Genomic DNA, 19265 nt, shown 5'->3' with positions numbered 1-19265 from the left:
CACTTTGCAGACAAACCTGAAACAGATATGATTGTTCTCCAAGAAAGAGTTGCTCGCTCCCAAAATTAGAGAGGGATTCAGTTGAATTCTATTGATGCTACTTCACATTGCAGGGTATCGGTGAGCAAAGAGACCTTGGCCACAGGTACATAGTTTCTTGGAGGTGGAGTTATGGGTAGACAGTGAAGAAGGTTTTTGGTACACTTGCCTTTATTGGTCAGAGCATTGAGTATAGGAATTGGGACGTCATGTTATGCAGCTGTACAGGACAGTGATGAGGCCACTTTTAGAATACTTCGTTCAGTTCTGGTCTCCCTGCTATAGGAAAGATGTTGTGAAACATGAAAAGGCACAGAAAAGATTTTAAGGATGTTGTCTGGTTTGGAGGGTTTGAGCTATATGGAGAGGCTGGAGCTATTTCCGCTGGAACATCGGAGGTTGAGAAATGACCTTTTGGAGGCTTATGAAATCATGAGGGAAATGGTAGGGTCAATAGCCAAGGTCTTTTTTCTAGCATAGGGGAGTCCAAAACTAGAAAGTATAGGTTTAAGGTGAGAAGGGAAAGTTATAAAGAGACCTAAGGGACAACTTTTTCATGCAGAGGGTGGTGCGTGTATGGGATGAGCTGCCAGAGGAAGTGGTGGAAGCCGGTACAATTGCAAAGCTTAAAAGGCATCGTGATAGATATATGAATAGGAAGGGTTTAGAGAGATATGGGCCAAGTACTGGCAAATGCAACTAGATTAATTTAGGATATTCGTTTGGCATTGGCAGGTTGGACCAAAGGATCTGTTTCCATGTTGTAAGTTCTTAGACTCTATAATACTGAACTATTCACAGTTGCTAATTACACGAGGTATCAATTTCTAATTTAAAATGAATGAAAATGGTTGGTTGGTTTTACTTTGAATCAGGCGGAAACATTAGGAAAAGTCTATGGATTCCTTTTCAGTTGAGAACTCAGGGAAGGACCTGGAAAGAAATTATAGTTGGGCAGGTCCCACAGAAAATATTGATCAGCTTCCTGTCCGATAAATTACAGGTCCCAATGCTGTTAGAGAGGTGTCAGTGCATTGATTGAAATTAAATGTGTTTTTCAAGTAAATCTTTGAGGTGATATTGGTAGCACGAGGATATAGATGATGACAACATCTTAATAAATAAGTTATACCTCCCAAACCCCAGTCAGCTCTGCTCAATATGAACAATTACCTTGCTTCCTGTACAAGATATTTTTGGGAAACACAGAGTGAATATGTTTGGTTAAGAATACATGCAACCAAATTGGTTAAATAAATGACTCATGATTTGCAACAATTTATTGTTTGATGATTGTTCTCCGATTGCCATAGTAACAGGAATGAGAGCTATTTTGCCGTTCTCCTTTTTGACATAGTTCTGCAATAGGATGATAAGCAAAACAAACTGATCCTGGAAAATGTGGATTGTCTCCAGCAACAATGTTGGAATTCTCTCAATAATGAGGATAGTTGACAAGATCTGACCTGTCCACAAAAAAATGAACAAAACCAATCCAGCCAATTACAGCTCCAACAGTCCACTCTCAATTACCAAAAGAAACCTGATGGAATGGGTTTCATTGACAATGCTATCAAGTTGTATGTGCTCAGCAATTGTCTACTCACCAGTACTCAGTTCAGGCTTTGCCAGAGTCATTCAGATCATGATCTCTTTGAAACTTTGCTCCAAACATGGAACAAAAGAGTTGGGCTGAGGATGGAAAGCAACAGTGACTGCCTCTCATAGTAGCATATGTCCAACTGTGGCAGCAAGGAGCCCCAGAAAAATGGAGATGTGATGTAAGGTGAGTGATCTATGTACATTTTAGTAAAACAGAGGAACCTTGATTATCTGGCACTCGATTATCCAAATATCAGATTATCTGACAAGATCGCAATGCCCCGATGCTCGGCTAAACAATATTATCCCAAATTCGATTATCCGGAATTTGATTAACTGAGTGAAACACTCCCCACCTGTGTCCTTCGGACAATTGAGGTTTCTCTGTATTCCTCTGTCAGGTGATCCAGACACCAGTAGTGGAAAGTTGTTGGAGGGAATCCTGAGGGACAGAATGTACATGTATTTGGAAAGACAAGGACTGATTAGGGATAGTCAACATGGTTTTGTTCATGGGAAATCATGTCTCACAAACTTGATTGAGTTTCTGAAGAAGTAACAAAGAGGATTGATGAGGGCGGAGTGGTAGATGTGATCTGTATAGACTTCAGTCAGGCGTTCAACAAGGTTTCCCATGGGAGACTGGTTAGCAAGGTTAGATCTCATGGAATACAGAGGGAACTAGCCATTTGGATACAGAACTGTCTCAAAGGTAGAATATAGAGGGGGGTGGAGGAGGGCTGTTTTTCAGACTGGAGGCCTGTGACCAGTGGAGTGCCGCAAGGATTGGTGCTGGGTCCATTACTTTTTGTCATTTACATAAATGATTTGGATGTCAGCATAAGAGGTACAGTTAGTAAGCTTGCAGATGACACCAAAATTGGAGGTGTAGTGGACAGTGAAGAAGGTTACCTCAGATTACAACAGGATCTTGATCAGATGGGCCAATGAGCTGAGAAGTGACAAATGGAGTTTAATTTAGATAAATGCGAGGTGCTGCATTTTGGGAAAGGAAATCTTTGCAGGACTTATACTCTTAATAGTAAGGTCCTAGGGAGTGTTGCTGACCAAAAAGACCTTGGAGTGCAGGTTCATAGCTCCTTGAAAGTGTAGTCACAGGTAGATAGGATCGTGAAGAAAGTGTTTGGCATGCTTTCCTTAATTGGTCAGAGTGTTGAGTACAGGAGTTGGGAGGTCATGTTGCAGCTGTACAGGTCATTGGTTAGGCCACTATTGGAATATTGCATGCAATTCTGGAATCCTTCCTATCGGAAGGATGTTATGAAACTTGAAAAGATTCAGAAATGATTTACAAAGAAGTTGTCAGGTATGGAGGATTTGAGCGATAGGGAGAGGTTGAATTGGCTGGGGATGTTTTCCTGGAATGTCGGAGGCTGAAGGATGACCCTACAGAGGTTTATAAAATCATGAGGTGCATGGATATGGTAAATTTGCAAGGTCTTTTCTCTAGGGTGGATGAGTCCAGAACTAGAGGGCATAGGTTTAGGGTGAGAGAGAAAAGATATAAAAGGGACCTAAGGGACAACTTTTTCACACAGAGGGTGGTACATTTGTGGAATGAGCTGCCAGAGGAAGTGGTGGAGGCTAGTACAATTGCAACATTTAAAAGGCATCTGGATGGGTATACATGGTTATGGTCATTTAAGCGGGCATTGGATAGGCATTTGGAAGTTATTGGGCTAGTGTAGGTTAGGTAGGATTCGGTCGGCGCAACATCGAGGGCCGAAGGGCCTGTACTGTGCTGTATCTTTCTATGTTCTATGTTCAAACAGGAATCATTTGGAGGGATTTGGGCCGGGTGCTGGCAGGTGGGACTCGATTGGGTTGGGATATCTGGTCAGCAGTCAGACCAAAGGATCTGTTTCTGTGCTGTACATCTCTATGACTTTATGATTCTATTTATTTTAAAAGTTGGACTTTGAACTAGTGGCATGTGGGCTTGATGTCTATGAAGGAGTTTACCTGTAACCATGGTAATTCATTTTAAAACATAATAGAAGAGAGAGACTTTCTGGAGAATAATGGGGTTTTGTGCACATTGGAAGAGTTTTAATTGATCGTAACAACATAGATAATGTAATGCATTAGATTTCACTTAGAAGGTTCCCAATGGGATTACTTGTTGGGATGAGGATACCATACCTTCAAGAAAGACCTTTTGGCTGTCAATTAGCAGAGGTTGTGACTGAAGCTGGATGTGCTCCTGAAGAGAGGAGACAGTAGAGGGAGTGATTGGTGAAGGTGGTGGACGACATGCTCATCAAGTAGGCTGCTGTGTCTTGGGTAGTCAGAAGCATAATCAGGAATTGATGGAAAAGCTCAGAAGGTAAGGCAGCATCTGTGGAGAGAAAGTCGAGAGTGCGGTGTTGGAAAAGCTCAGTAGTTCTGGCAGCCTCTGTGGAGAGAAAGTTAAGAGAGTGGTGCTGGAAAATCACAGCAGGTCAGGCAGCGTCTGAGCAGGAGGAGAGTCGATGTTTCGGGAAAAAGCCCTTCATCTGTGAAGAGAAAGCAAAGCTAACATTTCTGATCTTCTTTAGAACTGAAGATGGGTCACTGGACTTGAACCATTAACTCTGCTTTCTCTTCACAGGTGCTGCCAGACTTGCTGTGCTTTTATAGCAATTTCTGTTTATTTTTCTGTTTTTCAGCATCAGCAGTTCTTTGATTTTTTTTGTCTTGGATGGTATGGATCTTCTTGAATGTTGTTGGAGCTGCACCTATGCAGACAGGTGGGGAGTATTCCATCACATTCCTGATTTGAGCCTTGTGAAAAGCTTTGAGGAGTCAGGAGGAGAGTTACTCAATGCAAGATTCCAAGCCTCTGGCTTGTTCTTGGCGCCACCGTATTTATACGAGTAGTCCAACTCTGTTTCTGGTCAATGGTAACTTCCAAGATATTGATCATGGGGAATTCAGTGACGGGGATGACATTAAATGTTAAAGTGCGAAGTTTAGATGCTTCTATGTCTAAGATGGCCATTGCCTGACATTCTAATGGCAAGGGAGTTGGTGGCCCAGTGGTATTATCATGAGACTATTAATCCAGAAACAAAATTAATGTTCTGAGGACCTGGGTTTGAATCCCACCATGGTCGATGGTGGAAATTTGAATTCAAGAACCAATGTCTGAACTTAAGAATCTACTGATAACTGTGAAGCTATTGTTGATTATCAGGAAAAACCCATCTGGCTGACTAATGTCCTTCAGGGAAGGAAATCTGACATCTTTACCTGGACTGGCCTATATGGGACTCCAGATTCACAGCAACATGACTGACTCCCAAATGCCCTCTGAAATTGACCACTTGGTTCGAGGTCCACTGGGGCGGGCAATAAAAATGTCGACCAGCCAGCGATACCCATATTCCACTAGTGAATAAAAGGATGTTACTTGCCTCTTATCACTCCCGAGCCTGAATATTGTCCCGGATGTGCTGCTTTTGGAAATCGACAGCTTCAGTGTCTAAGTGGGTGTGAGTGTTGCTAAACATTGTACATTCAACTGCTGTCATTTCCACTTCTGTCCTTATGATGGACAGAAGGTTATTAATGTAACAGCTGAAATATAATAAACATCAAAAACTGGAGCAGGTATTTGGCCTTTCAAACCTGCATCACCATTCAATATAATTATGAACAAAGCTTTATTTCAATGCTATATTCCCATTTTCGCCCCTTACCTTTAAGATGGTGGGACTAGGGTATTAGGGTCTCTTGCAGACTGAGATGACTGACCTCCAACAACCACAACCATCTTCCTTTGTGCCAGACATATGTAATCAAAGGATAAGAAACATAGCAAGCAAATGTGCACACAGCAAACTCTCACAGACAGGAATAAAATGAATAACCAGATCATGTTTTTTTTATTCATGTCAGGATTTGAACCTGGGTTCCTGGGACATTACCTGGGTCACTAAATAAATAGGTCAGCAATAGTGCCATACGCCCATCACCTCCCCATCCGGTTTTGCGATGTTCACCGTTGGATATATAGTGGCCAAAGTACTCCAGAACTTCTCTGCTCATCTTTGATAAGTGTCATATCCATGTGAGAGAGCAGCATGACCTTGGTTTGAAATCTCATTCAAAATCTCGCATCTCTGGCAGCTGATTAATGACATTTAGTTGAGACCTGGCAATGAAATGTTGCTGGATTTCTGACAGATGTGACTTACATGGGTTTGCTGCTAATCCCCATGACCAACTGACTGAACTTTCAGTCAACGCGAGACTCTTTCTCATAATTAACAGAGCTGGGATGAATGAACATAGTGAGAAGAATCAAAGTAAGAGTTTGAGGACAGATTCTGTTGGTATTCGCAATCATCCCTGATGCTGTTTGTTATTCCTGTTTGTAGTGACATGTTTCTTTCTCTTTTCAAGGAACCTTGGACCTTTCCATTTGCTGTTGGAGTGATTGTTTGGTTTACTCTTTGCCCTGCTTGAGTTCTCTCAACAGATCGCCACTACTGGCATTTATTTCTGCAAGAACTGGCTCCTGCATGAGTTGCAGTCTCTTGTTGTGTGTGCTGTGCTTGTTCACCTGTTTTTGCCGGTCTGTTATTTTCTCTGGCATTAATCGAGCTCAAGCCAATGCTTCTGCAGCTGTACCTGCTGAGACTGATCTGTCTGAAATGCGAGTTGCTCTGGGCCTTCGAGCAAAGTTGCTATCTTTTCACTGGATTGACGGTACACACTTTGTAGTACATCCTATATCTTTTTTTTTAAGCTTTTTTGGTTCTTTTTAAGCTGCGTCGAGATATCACTGAAAGAGCTTATTATCCTTGATGTGGTATTCTGAAGTTTGGTTTTAATTGGAATGCCTTGTTCAGCTCTTCCATCTTAAAGTTTCATTTTTCTCTGCATGGCAGAGAGCTCAGATTTTAGCTGTACTAATTCTGAAACAAGTGGGATGTTCTGTGTTCTCATTCTCAGTTCCGCAGGTTTTTCTGGAGTAATTCACTTCAGTTCCTGATGTGTTTCTGTTCCCATGAATTGAATCCAGTGCAAACTCAGGACATGTCAGCATATCAGCATTGACATGCCCAGACGCGTGACAATATGGTTGCATTGAGGCTCTTGAATTTGTTTTGAAGTAGCAATATTGGTGCTGCACAGCTTCGAAAGTCCTTTTAAGCTGGTTTCAATACCTTTAAACATTGACAGCATTCTTAAAATAACTGTTAAACTAATTTTAACCTGGGATAAAATGGTGGATTCATGCCTTTCCCTTTTTCAAAAGGCAACCATGCCCTGTCATAGAGTCACAGAGTCATAGAGATGTACAGCACGCAAACAGACCCTTTGGTCCAACGCGTTCACGCTGACCGGACATCCTAACCTAATCTAGTCCCATTTGCCAGCACCCGACCCATATCCCTCTAAACTCTTCCTAATCATATACCCATGCAGATGCCTTTTAAACGCTGCACTCATACCAGCCTCCACCACTTCCTTTGGCAACTCATTCCATACACACAATGTTTGTGTGAAAACATTGCCCCTTAGGTCCCTGTTAAATCTTTCCCCTCTCACCAACCCTATGCCCTCTAGTTCTGGACTCCCCCACCCCAAGGAAAAGACTCCTAGCCTTTGACCTGTTCTTGTAATCATAATATTTAGATTACTCGTTCAGTTCAGTTTCTGGTCAATGGTGACCCCAGGATATTGAGGGTCAGGATTTAGTATGGTAACACCATTAAACTTCAAGGGGACAAAAATGAGATTGTCTCTTAATGGTGATGGTCATTGCTTGGCATCTGTGCAGTATGAATGTAACTTGCCACATGTCAATCCAAGCCTTTAATCTTGTTGCATTGGAACATGTCCTGCTTCAGTATCTGCTGAGTTGTGAATGGTGCTGAACATTGGAATCATTGGTGAATACTCCCACGCTTGAACTTATGTTGGAGAAAAGGCCATTGGTGAAGCAGAGTGTGTGTATGTGTTTATGGATGTGCGTTTCTGTATGGCTGTGTCTGATTGGGTGTGTGCAGATGTGTGTCTGAGTGTGTATATGAGTGTGTGTGTGTGAGTGTGTGTATGTGGCTGTGTTTGTGTGTGTTTTGTGTTTGTGAGAAAGACTGTGTCTGAGTGTATGTGAGTGTGGATGGGTGTGGGTGTATGACACTGTGTGTGTCTGAGTGGGTATGGGTGTGTGAGAGTGTGTGTGTCTGTGTGTGTCTCTGATTGTGTGTGTGAAGGAATGATTCTGAGTGTGTGTGTGTATGTGTGCACATGTGTATTTTTATGTTGTTCCCTTTAAATTTGTAAGTAATCCAATTTAAAGATAACCAGCACAAAATTATGTTCTTAACATAATGATTACCTTGTTTCAAAACCAGCTGGAAGGTTATGAAGTAGAAGTAATAAAATTACTAATCAAATACATTTCCGGATGAAATGTGGATAATGGTAATAGATACTTATAAAAATTAAATTCAGTGTAGACTTTCAGAAGATTACTGCAGGTCTATCATTTGCAGTTGAAGTGTTGATTGAATAGTTGAAATTGGAAGGTTGTGTTCAGCAGCTGTGATGACTGCTACAGTGGAATAGTTGGATTTAGTCTTTGTCAAGGAAGGAGTAAAGGTGCCTTTTTTAAAAACTGGTTCTGCCAACACAACAATTGAAAACTGCCTGGTATCCTTTGTAACAGTTCAGCTGGTCATTCGCTGGCTGAGTGTGAGATTAAATCCCCCAGTCCCGCCATCTAGTTAAGGAGTGATTCTTGCCTGAGAGAGCTGACAGCCAACCAAATGGATGTGTAATCTCAGTAACATCACGTTCAAATGGTGGCTGCAGCTGGGTATACAGCAGTCCTGCAACAACAAGAGCTCATTGAGGCCAAAGTGAATGTAAACCTGAGGATCAGGGGAGCAGAGTGGCTTAGGGGTTAGCACTAATGCCTCATGGAGCCAGGGATCCAGGTTTGATGCCAGCCTCGGATGACCATCTGTGAGGAATTTGCACGCTTTCCCTGTATTTATATGGTTTTCCTCTGAGTGCTCTGGTTTCCTCCCTCAGTCCAAAGGTATGTGAGTTGGGTGGATTGGCCATATTGAACTGCAGGCTCGCTGGATTAATAATGGCTAATTTTGGGTCTACAGGGTGGGTTGCTCTTTGGAGGGTCAGTGTGGGATTGAATGTCCTCCATCTGCGCTGTCGGGATTCTATTGGCAGGTCTTGACTTGGCGTCTGCAGATCGGGGTGTATGGGGAAGTGCAAAGGCCAAGTTTAACAGGACAAGTATACTGTGAGAAATAACCTTGGGAATTGTCTGTAATGGGCATAGGGCTGCCCCAAAGGAAATGATCAGTTGCACTGCCAGCTATCTTCTTAGTGTGGACATCCCCCTGTCCTGTGTCATTCAGCAGTGGGGAGGGATATTGACTGCATGGTCATCCAAATGCATTCAAGGGTGGGTGAGCCACCTGATGCCCCACTCCACTTTGCAAAATGGGGTGATCACTGCAATTTATTTCCCTGCCAAGCTTCAAACACAGCTTGAATGATTTTTACACAGCGGGCTGTGTGCTAGTGAACTGGGTGAGTGAGTTTGTGTCAATATTTTGAATAATTTGGGCAAGTGGTTGAAAAAGAGGGAACTCAGAACATGTGGGAACACAGATGCATATAGGATGAGGGCTCAGTTATCTGTGGAGGGAAGTCTGTTTTATTTGTGTGCTTTTGATGTAATTCAGTAATTGCCCTTTCTCGCTGTGTTAACTGATTGGCATTGTTTGCAACACCATGGTTTTAAAACACTCATCATTGTTTTCAGGAAAATTGACGTGAGGAGTATTAGGTCCGTTATGATCCTAATGACTGGCACAGCAGGCTCAAGGGAACGAATGGCCTACTCCTGTTCCTGTTTCCTATGGTATCATAATCCTCCAAGACATATTGTAAGCACCATGTCGTTTTATTTTTTAAAAATAGTGCGGACTGAAATGAGAAATAAAATGATTTAGAGATCAGTGATTGAAAAGATTGCTGCATGTTTTGAAAAGCAAGCAATCTGACACCCGTTGCTAGTCATCGTGCACATAATTGAACAAGCAGTAATCAAAGCCTGGGCTGCAGACAATTCGGAGCGAAGAGGTGTACAGGTAAAGCTTGATGGCAACAAAAGAGTTGATTTGTATCAGGAAATGTATCACAGAATAAAGAGAGCGCCTATAAAGTGGCCAAGAGCACTGGGAAATCAGCAGATTGGGAAGACTTCAAAACCAAACACAGGATAACAAAGGGAGAAATAAGGAAGGAGAGGATCAAATATGAAGGTAAGCTAGCCAGTAATGTCAGAAATGATAGGAAAAGTTTCTTCAGATACATAAGACACAAATGAGAGGCAAAAGTAGAGATTGGGATGCTCTAAATTGATGCAGGAAAGCTCGTGATGGGAGTTAAGGAAATAATTGAAGAACTTGATAAACACTTTGTGTTAGTCTTCACAGTGGAAGACATGAGTAATACCCCAACAATTAGGGACAGTCAAGGGGCAAAGTTGAGTATGGTGGCCATTACAAAGGAGAAAGTACTCGAAAAGCTAAAAGGTCGAAAAAAATTGATAAACCTCTGGCCCCAAAGGGCTGCATCCTCGAGTTCTGAGGGAGGTGGATGGAGAAATAGCGGAGATGTTGATTGTAATTTTTCAAAAAGTATTGGAGTCAGGGAAAGTCCCAGATGATTGGAAAATTGCTGTTGTAATGCTCTTGTTCAAGAAAGGTTCAAGAGAGAAGATGGAAAATTATAGGCCGATTAGCTTAACCTCGGTTTTTGGTAAAATTCTAGAATCCATCGTTAAGGGTGAGATTTCTAAATTCTTGGAAGTACAGGGTCGAATTAGAACAAGTCAGCATGGAGTTAGTAAGGGGAGGTCATGCCTGACAAACCTGTTAGAATTCTTTGAAGAGGTAACAAGTAGGTTAGACCAGGGAAACCCAGTGGATGTGATCTATCTAGACTTCCAAAAGGCCTTTGATAAGGTGCCTCACGAGAGGCTGCTGAGTAAGGTGAGGGCCCATGGTGTTCGAGGTGAGCTGCTGGTATGGATTGAGGATTGGCTGTCTGACAGAAGGCAGAGAGTTGGGATAAAAGCTTCTTTTTCAGAATGGCAGCTGGTGATAAGTGGTATCCTGCAGGGTTCAGTGTTTGGGCTGCAGCTGTTCACTTTATATATTAATGGTCTGGAATAAGAGACTGGGGCATTCTGACGAAGTTCACTGATGATACGAAGTTTGGCGGGCAGGCAAATAGTTCTGAGGAGGTGGGGAGGCTGCAGAAAGATTTAGACAGTTTAGGAGAGTGGTCCAGAAAATGGCTGATGAAATTCAATGTGAGCAAATGCGAGGTCTTACACTTTGTGAAAAAGAACACAGGCATGGGCTATTTTCTAAATGGTGAGAAAATTCATAAAGCCAAAGTACAAAGGAATCTGGGAATGCTAGTACAGGATTGTCTAAAGGTTGACTTGCAGGTTGAGTCCGTGGTTAAGAAAGCAAATGTAATGTTGTCATTTATTTCAAGAGGGTTGGAATGTAAAAGCAGTGATGTGTTACTGAGACTTTATAAAGCTCTGGTTAGGTCCCATTTAGAATACTGTGTCCAGTTTTGGGCCCCACACCTCAGGAAGGACATACTGGTACTGGAGCGTGTCCAGCAGAGATTCACACGGATAATCCCTGGAATGTAGGCCTAACATACGATGAATGGTTGAGGATTCTGGAACTGTATTCGTTAGAGTTTAGAAGGTTATGGGGAGATCTAATAGAAACTTACAAGATAATGCATGGCTTAGAAAGGGTGGACGCTGGGAATTTTTTTCCATCAGGCGGGATTACTAGGACCCGTGGGGCACAGCCTTAGAATTAGAGGGGGTCAATTTTGAATGGAAATAAGGACGCATATCTTCAGCCAGAGAGTGGTGGGTCTGTGGTACTCATTGCCACGGAGCGCAGTGGAGGCCGGGATGTTCAATGTCTTCAAGGCAGAGATTGATAAATTCTTAATCTCACATGGAATTAAAGGATACGGGGAGAGTGTGGGTAAGTGGTGTTGAAATGCCCATCAGGTAGTAAAAAGTGAGGTCTGCAGATGCTGGAGATCAGAGCTGAAAATGTGTTGCTGGTTAAAGCGCAGCAGGTCAGGCAGCATCCAAGGAACAGGAAATTCGACGTTTCGGGCAAAAGCCCTTCATCAGGATTCTTGATGAAGGGCTTTTGCCCGAAACGTCGAATTTCCTGTTCCTTGGATGCTGCCTGACCTGCTGCGCTTTAACCAGCAACACATTTTCAGCTTTGAAATGCCCATCAGCCAAGATTGAGTGGTGGACTGGATTTGGTGGGTTGAATGGCCTTACTTCTACTCCTATTTCATATGGTCTTGTGATCTTATGATTGGTCTATGGTGTGGTGACTAGTTATCATTAACAAAGGCTGCTTTGCTTGCCAAAAAAAGTGCAATTTTGTTGTCAGGTATCTGAACAGCTGGAAGCTGGAAACATGTTTATGGAGAGAGAGACAGGAGTGCTCAATTTGTCCCCAGCTCAGAAGTTGTATTTCTGTTCTCTGCAGTAAAAAATTCACTGTAAACCTGAAGAGAGTTAGTTTATAATTCCTGCAGCAGTTGTTGTTAGCTATGACATTTAGCTGATAGGTCAGAGGCATTTTCTGAATGGATTGGTCACCTCGTGTCTGCTCCCAACCAATGGAAGTATCTGGAGAATGACGATTGAAGCAATATGAAACCCAACAAAGAGTCATAAAGATCATCACAACAATAGAGAACAAAACTACTGAACTGTTTTTCCAACCTTTTCCCTTTGTCCACAATGTATTAAAATCCATTAAGTTTCTCTGTGTCCAAGGGGAAGTTTGTAAGAGAATTAGAGTTTTAATTCATCGTAGAAAATGCCTCAGTTTATAACTTTATCTGTAGCTATTGTTCAATTAATAAGTCGTGATTCCTGTTCAATACAGAAACCCAGCCTGTGTTTTCTATCTATGTCTGGAAGTCAGGTAAACTGGGCTACTTTACATACATAGCATTATAGAAACCCTACAGTGTGGAAGCCGGCCATTTGGCCCATTGTGTCTACCCTCCGAAGAGTATCCCTGTGCCTTTAACCCTGCATTTGCCACGTGTAAAAAATGAGGTCTGCAGATGCTGGAGATCACAGCTGCAAATGTGTTGCTGGTCAAAGCACAGCAGGTTAGGCAGCATCTCAGGAATAGAGAATTCGACGTTTCGAGCATAAGCCCTTCATCAGGAATAAGAGAGAGAGCCAAGCAGGCTGAGATAAAAGGTAGGGAGGAGGGACTAGGGGGAGGGGCGATGGAGGTGGGATAGGTGGAAGGAGGTCAAGGTGAGGGTGATAGGCCGGAGTGGGGTGGGGGCGGAGAGGTCAGGAAGAGGATTGCAGGTTAGGAGGGCGGTGCTGAGTTGAGGGAACCGACTGAGACAAGGTGGGGGGAGGGGAAATGAGGAAGCTGGAGAAATCTGAATTCATACCTTGTGGTTGGAGGGTTCCCAGGTGGAAGATGAGGCGCTCCTCCTCCAGCCGTCGTGTAGTTGTGTTCTGCCGGTGGAGGAGTCCAAGGACCTGCATGTCCTCGGTGGAGTGGGGGGGGGAGTTAAAGTGTTGAGCCACGGGGTGATTGGGTCACCCCGTGGCTCAACACTTTAACTCCCCCTCCCACTCCACCGAGGACATGCAGGTCCTTGGACTCCTCCACCGGCAGAACACAACTACACGACGGCTGGAGGAGGAGCGCCTCATCTTCCGCCTGGGAACCCTCCAACCACAAGGTATGAATTCAGATTTCTCCAGCTTCCTCATTTCCCCTCCCCCCACCTTGTCTCAGTCGGTTCCCTCAACTCAGCACCGCCCTCCTAACCTGCAATCCTCTTCCTGACCTCTCCGCCCCCACCCCACTCCGGCCTATCACCCTCACCTTGACCTCCTTCCACCTATCCCACCTCCATCGCCCCTCCCCCTAGTCCCTCCTCCCTACCTTTTATCTCAGCCTGCTTGGCTCTCTCTCTTATTCCTGATGAAGGGCTTATGCTCGAAACGTCGAATTCTCTATTCCTGAGATGCTGCCTAACCTGCTGTGCTTTGACCAGCAACACATTTGCACCTGCATTTGCCACGGCCAATCCACCTAACCTACACATCTTTGGACTGTGGGAGGAAGTCAGCTGGAGCAAACCCAGACGCGGGGAGAATGTGCAAACTCTACACAGCTCGAAGGTGGAATAAAACTGTGTCCCTGGTGCCATAAGGCAGCAGTGCTAACCACTGAGCCACTGTGCTGCCCTTTACTTAGTAAAACCTTTAACTTTTGTGATGACTCCAGGAATTATGAAGTTCTACTTCCAGTGCACTACCCTAGTGAGTTGTAACAATATGCAGGGTGAAAGTGAGGACTGCAGATGCTGGAGATCAGTCTAGATTAGAGTGTTGCTGGAAAAGCACAGCAGGTCAGGCAGCATCCGAGGAGCAGCATCAGGAATGTAACAATATGCATTCAAATCATTCTGATCTCTTAAGCATATTCAATTTTAACCATTTCATTCTTGGTGGCCATGCCTCAGTTACCTGGGCCCAGGCCCCTCAGCTGTGAACTTGCCTCCCTTCATCTCTCCACATTCTTATTGTCTTCCTTTAAGATATTCCTTAAAATGTGCCTTTATGACGAAACTTATCGCCATCTCACCTAATATTCCCTTATATGGCTTGGTATCAAATGTTTGGTTTATAACATTCACATGAAACTCCTTGGACATATTATGATGGTAAAGATGATATAAAGTGCAAAGACTTATTATAAGTTGTCATCAATTTCCAGTAGATAGAAATAACAAACATCTAGAATGGCTCATCAAAGTTGCAAAAGTTCCTCGTTTTGCTGATACCTTGAAATGCTACAAAACGTAGAATTTGTAGGGGAATATTTGTTTCTTTTTTTCTATTTGTCTCTCTTTCTCCCAAGAATGATTAAATCCGGTCTGTCATCTAAATGTTTTAACCTTTCCAAATGCTGGGCTTGAGCACCCCTTGTGATATCACAATCAGAGACAAATCTGACTGAGCACCAAGTACAATGAGAAATGAAAGGTAGACATTGACATTACTAAAGTAGGACCAGGAAATTTGTGTCTGTCAGTTGAGGGGTGGCCTTTTGGAGATTCATAAAACCATGAGGAGCTGAGATAAGGTGAATAATAAAAGGTATTTTCTCTAGGGTAAGGGAGTTTTTTTTAAAGTGAGAGGAGATAGATTTAAAGGGGATCTGAGGGACAAGTTTTTCACACAGAGGGTGGTTCACATGTGAAATGTCCTGCCAGAGGAAGTTGTAGATGCAGGTACAGTTACAACATTTAAAAAGACATTTGGACAGGTGCATGCAAGCAAAATGGCACTGGTTTAGTTTGGGAAACTTGGTCAGTGTTGATGAGTTGGACCAAAGGGTCGGTTTCCATGGTGTATGGCTCTATGTCTCAATAAGTATTGGAGCCATGTTGCACCCAAGTGTGTTGTTGGGTGACTGGTGAAGTGGAGTTGCTGCTGCTAGAGATGCTGAGTGACAGGTCAAAGGCAAATGGAAATAATGAATTCTCCTGTGAAATGCAGAATAACACGATTATTACAAAGCAGGAGGCAATCATGTCTTAACCCATTTTATTATGTTGTGCCAGCCCCCTGCCTTTTCCCATAACCCTGAGCATCATCACTGTAGAAATAACCATCCAATGACTTTGTGAGTGCTTTGATTGAACCTGCCTCCACTACCATTCCAGGCAGTGCATTCTATACCTGAACTACTCACTGTGTGAGCAGGTTTATGTCACATTACGCTTGCTTCATTTGTACATCACTTTAAATAGAAGATAGAACATCACAGATAGAACACAGGAACAGACCCTTCTGTCCACAATGCTGTGCTGAACAAAATGCCTAAAATTAAAATAATCCCCCCTGCCTGATCTTGGTCCATACCCCTCCATTCCTTGCATATTCATGTGCTTATCTAAAAGCCCTTTAAACACCCCTGTTGTATATGCCTCCACCACCACACCTGGCAGCACATTCCAGACTCCCATCACTGTCTGTATAAAAAACTTGCCCCTCCCATTCCCTTTGAATGTTCTCCATCTTCCCTTAAAAGTGCACCCCTTAGTATTAGATGCTTCAACCCTGGGGAAAAGATTCTGATCTATGCATTTCATAATTTTATAGGAGTTCTATCCAATCTCCCCTCAGTCTCCGCTGCTCCAGAGAAAACAACCTGCATTTTTCTAGCCTTACCTTATTGCTCATATCCCCCCAATCCAGACAGCAGCCTGGTTAACCTCTTCTGCACTCCTTCCTGTAATGTGGCCACCAGAATTGAACATAAATCTTGTTTCTTTTACAAGTGGAAGCAGCCTCATCTTACCTATTGTGACTAGCTCCTTCAAGATTATGAAAACCTCAATCAGATCACCTCTCAGCCTTCTTCTCTTCACGGAGAATAGACCCAAAAACTTCAGTCCACAACCGAAGTTTCTCATTCCTTGAATCATTCTGACGACGTGACCTGTTCAGCATCTTGAAACATTCTGATCTGCTTTGTTTTTATCTTTCAAAACGTGTTCTCCCTAGGACAACTCGTTTCTCCCAGCTCATGGACACCCTTCTTCAGGAACCTTAATGAAATTAGAAAGGGTTGTCAAACGAATATCCAAATAGTTTCACTGAAATTCCTTTCTCATTTTTGTTTCTGGATCAGCTTTTGATGTGATGGCGTTTCATTGTTGACAAAATTTAAGAGCCGGAGGAAAAATAAATCACATCAAAGAAAGGGGTCAAGGGAGAAAGGACTTTGATGTATTCTGGAAAAAGACATGCTTTGGATACTTTCTTGTCACAGTGATCTTTCACGTGGTAAAGAGGCAAGCGAGGTGATTTATTTATCAGTGGCACCAGTAACTCGTGTTTGATTTGTTCGTGGAATGCATTAATTTTCTTTAATTTATGTCAATGAATCATGAGATTTAAAAATAGATTGACCATGTTGTGGCTGGAATTATACTAATTTTGCAGAGCAGAGAATTGTGAATGTAAAATCTTGTTTCCTTAAATCTTATGTCTGAGCAAGCATGTCCCAGGGCAGTGCATTAGCATATACTTGTGTAGTAATCATATGGAACGAAAGATCCAGAGCACATCAGTCAGCTTTCTGTGTAGTTCTGCAAGAAACAGTTGACATATTTCAATCCATACACAAATCATGGCAATGCAAGAGAATTGCATAGCATTAATTTAGGGGGCTCAGTGGTTAGCTCTGCTGCTTCACAGCACCAGAGTCCCAGGTTCGATTCCAGTCTCGGACAACTATCTGTGTGGAGTTTACACGTTCTCCCCGTGTCTGCGTGAGTTTCCTCTGGGTGCTCCGGTTTCCTTCCACAGTCCAAAGATGTGCGGGTCAGGTGAATTAGCCATGCTAAATAGTGTGGTGCTGGAAAAGCATAGCAATTTAGGCAGCATCCGAGGAGCAGTAAAATCGACGTTTCGGGCAAAAGCCCTTCATTAGAAATACAGGCAGAGAGCCTGAAGGGTGGAGAGATAAGTGAGAGGAGGGTGGGGGTGGTGAGAAAGTAACATAGAGTACAATAGATGAGTGGGGGAGGGGATGAAGGTGATTGGTCAGGGAAGAGGGTGGAGTGGATAGGTAGAAAAGAAGATAGGAAGGTAGGACAAGTCATGGGGACAGTGCTGAGCTGGAAGTTTGGAACTGGAGGAAGGTGGGGGAAGGGGAAACGAGGAAACTGTTGAAGTTCACATTGATGCCCTAGGGTTGAGGTGTTCAGAGGTGGAAGATGAGGCGTTCTTCCTCCAGGTGTCGGGTGGTGAGGGACCGGCGGTAAAGGAGGCCCAGGACCTCCATGTCCTCGGCAGAGTGGGAGGGGGAGTTGAAATGTTGGGCCACAGGGCAGTGTGGTTGATTGGTGCAGGTGTCCCAGAGATGATCCCTAACACACTCTGCTAGGAGGCGTCCAGTCTCCTCAATGTAGAGAAGACTGCATCGGGAGCAACGGATACAATAAATGATATTGGTGGATGTGCAGGTAAGACTTTGATGGATGTGGAAGGCTCTTTTAGGGCCTTCTATGGAGGTGAAGGAGGAGGTGTGGCTCAGCTATTGCAATTCCTGCGGTGGCAGGGGAAGGTGCCTGGATTGGAGGGTCGGTTGTTGGGGGGACGTGGACCTGACCAGGTAGTCCTTTCTGCCTTTCGCAAAGACCTTTCCCTCCGTGACTACCTGATCAGGTCCACACCCCCCACAACCCACCATCCCATCCTGGCACCTTCCCCTGCCACCAGAGGAATTGCAAAACCTATGCCCATACCTCCTCCCTCACCTCTATCCAAGGCCCTAAAGGAGCCTTCCACATCCATCAAAGTTTTATCTGCACATCCACTAATATCATTTATTGTATCCGTTGCTCCCAATGTGGCCTCCTCTACATTGGGGAGACTGGACGCCTCCTAGCAGAGCGTGTTAGGGATCATCTCTGGGACACCTGCACCAATCAACCACACCGCCCTGTGGCCCAAAATTTCAACTCCCCCTCCCACTCTGCCGAGGACATGGAGGTCCTGGGCCTCCTTCACTGATGCTCCCTCACCACCTGAGGCCTGGAGGAAAAACGTCTCGGAACAATTCAATCCCAGGGCATCAGTGTGAACTTCAACAGTTTCCTCATTCCCCCTTCCCCCACCTCACCCTAGTTCCAAACTTCCAGCTCAGCACTGTCCCCATGACCTGTCCTACCTATCTTCCTTTCCACCTATCCACTCCACCCTCCTCCCTGACCTATCACCTTCACCCCCTCCCCCAACTCACCCATTGTACTCTATGCTACTTTCTCCCCAACCCCACCCTCCTCTCATTTATCTCTCCACCCTTCAGGCTCTCTGCCTGTATTCCTGATGAAGGGCTTTTGCCCGAAACGTCGATTTTCCTGCTCCTCGGATGCTGCCTGAACTACTGTGCTATGCAAGCACCACTCTAATCTAGACTTTGGTTTCCAGCATCTGCAGTCATTGTTTTTACATAGTGTTAGGTGTATTAGTCAGAGGGAAATGGGTCTGCGTGGGTTACTCTTCGGAGGGTCGGTGTGAACTTGATGGGCCGAAGGGCCTGTTTCCACACTGTAGGAATCTAATCTAATCTAATACAATGCCACAAATGCAGTACAATTGCCAACGGCTGCTTCCTCACTGTTATTAGGCTTCTGAGCAGACCTCTCAAATTTAAAATGTAATGTTGATCTTGCACTTTGTGCACCTTCTCTGCAGCATAACATTGTATTCCTCACTCTGTTCTATTACCCTCAAGCATGTTGTATTGTATGCTCTGCTTGTACTGCACAAAATACAACTTTTCTCTGTATCAAGGTATGTATGACAATAATAAATCAGATCAAATCAAATCTGTAACCAATACCAAGAATGCTGGAGGAGCTCAGCAGGTCTGGCAGCATCTATGGAGAGAGAAACAGAGTTAATGTTTTCAGTCCAGCATGACTCATCCTCAGAGCTACAGAAT

This window comes from Hemiscyllium ocellatum, chromosome 5 (assembly GCF_020745735.1).
Source record: "Hemiscyllium ocellatum isolate sHemOce1 chromosome 5, sHemOce1.pat.X.cur, whole genome shotgun sequence".
In the NCBI taxonomy this organism is placed as follows: domain Eukaryota; kingdom Metazoa; phylum Chordata; class Chondrichthyes; order Orectolobiformes; family Hemiscylliidae; genus Hemiscyllium; species Hemiscyllium ocellatum.
Note: the sequence above shows the minus strand (reverse complement) of the source record.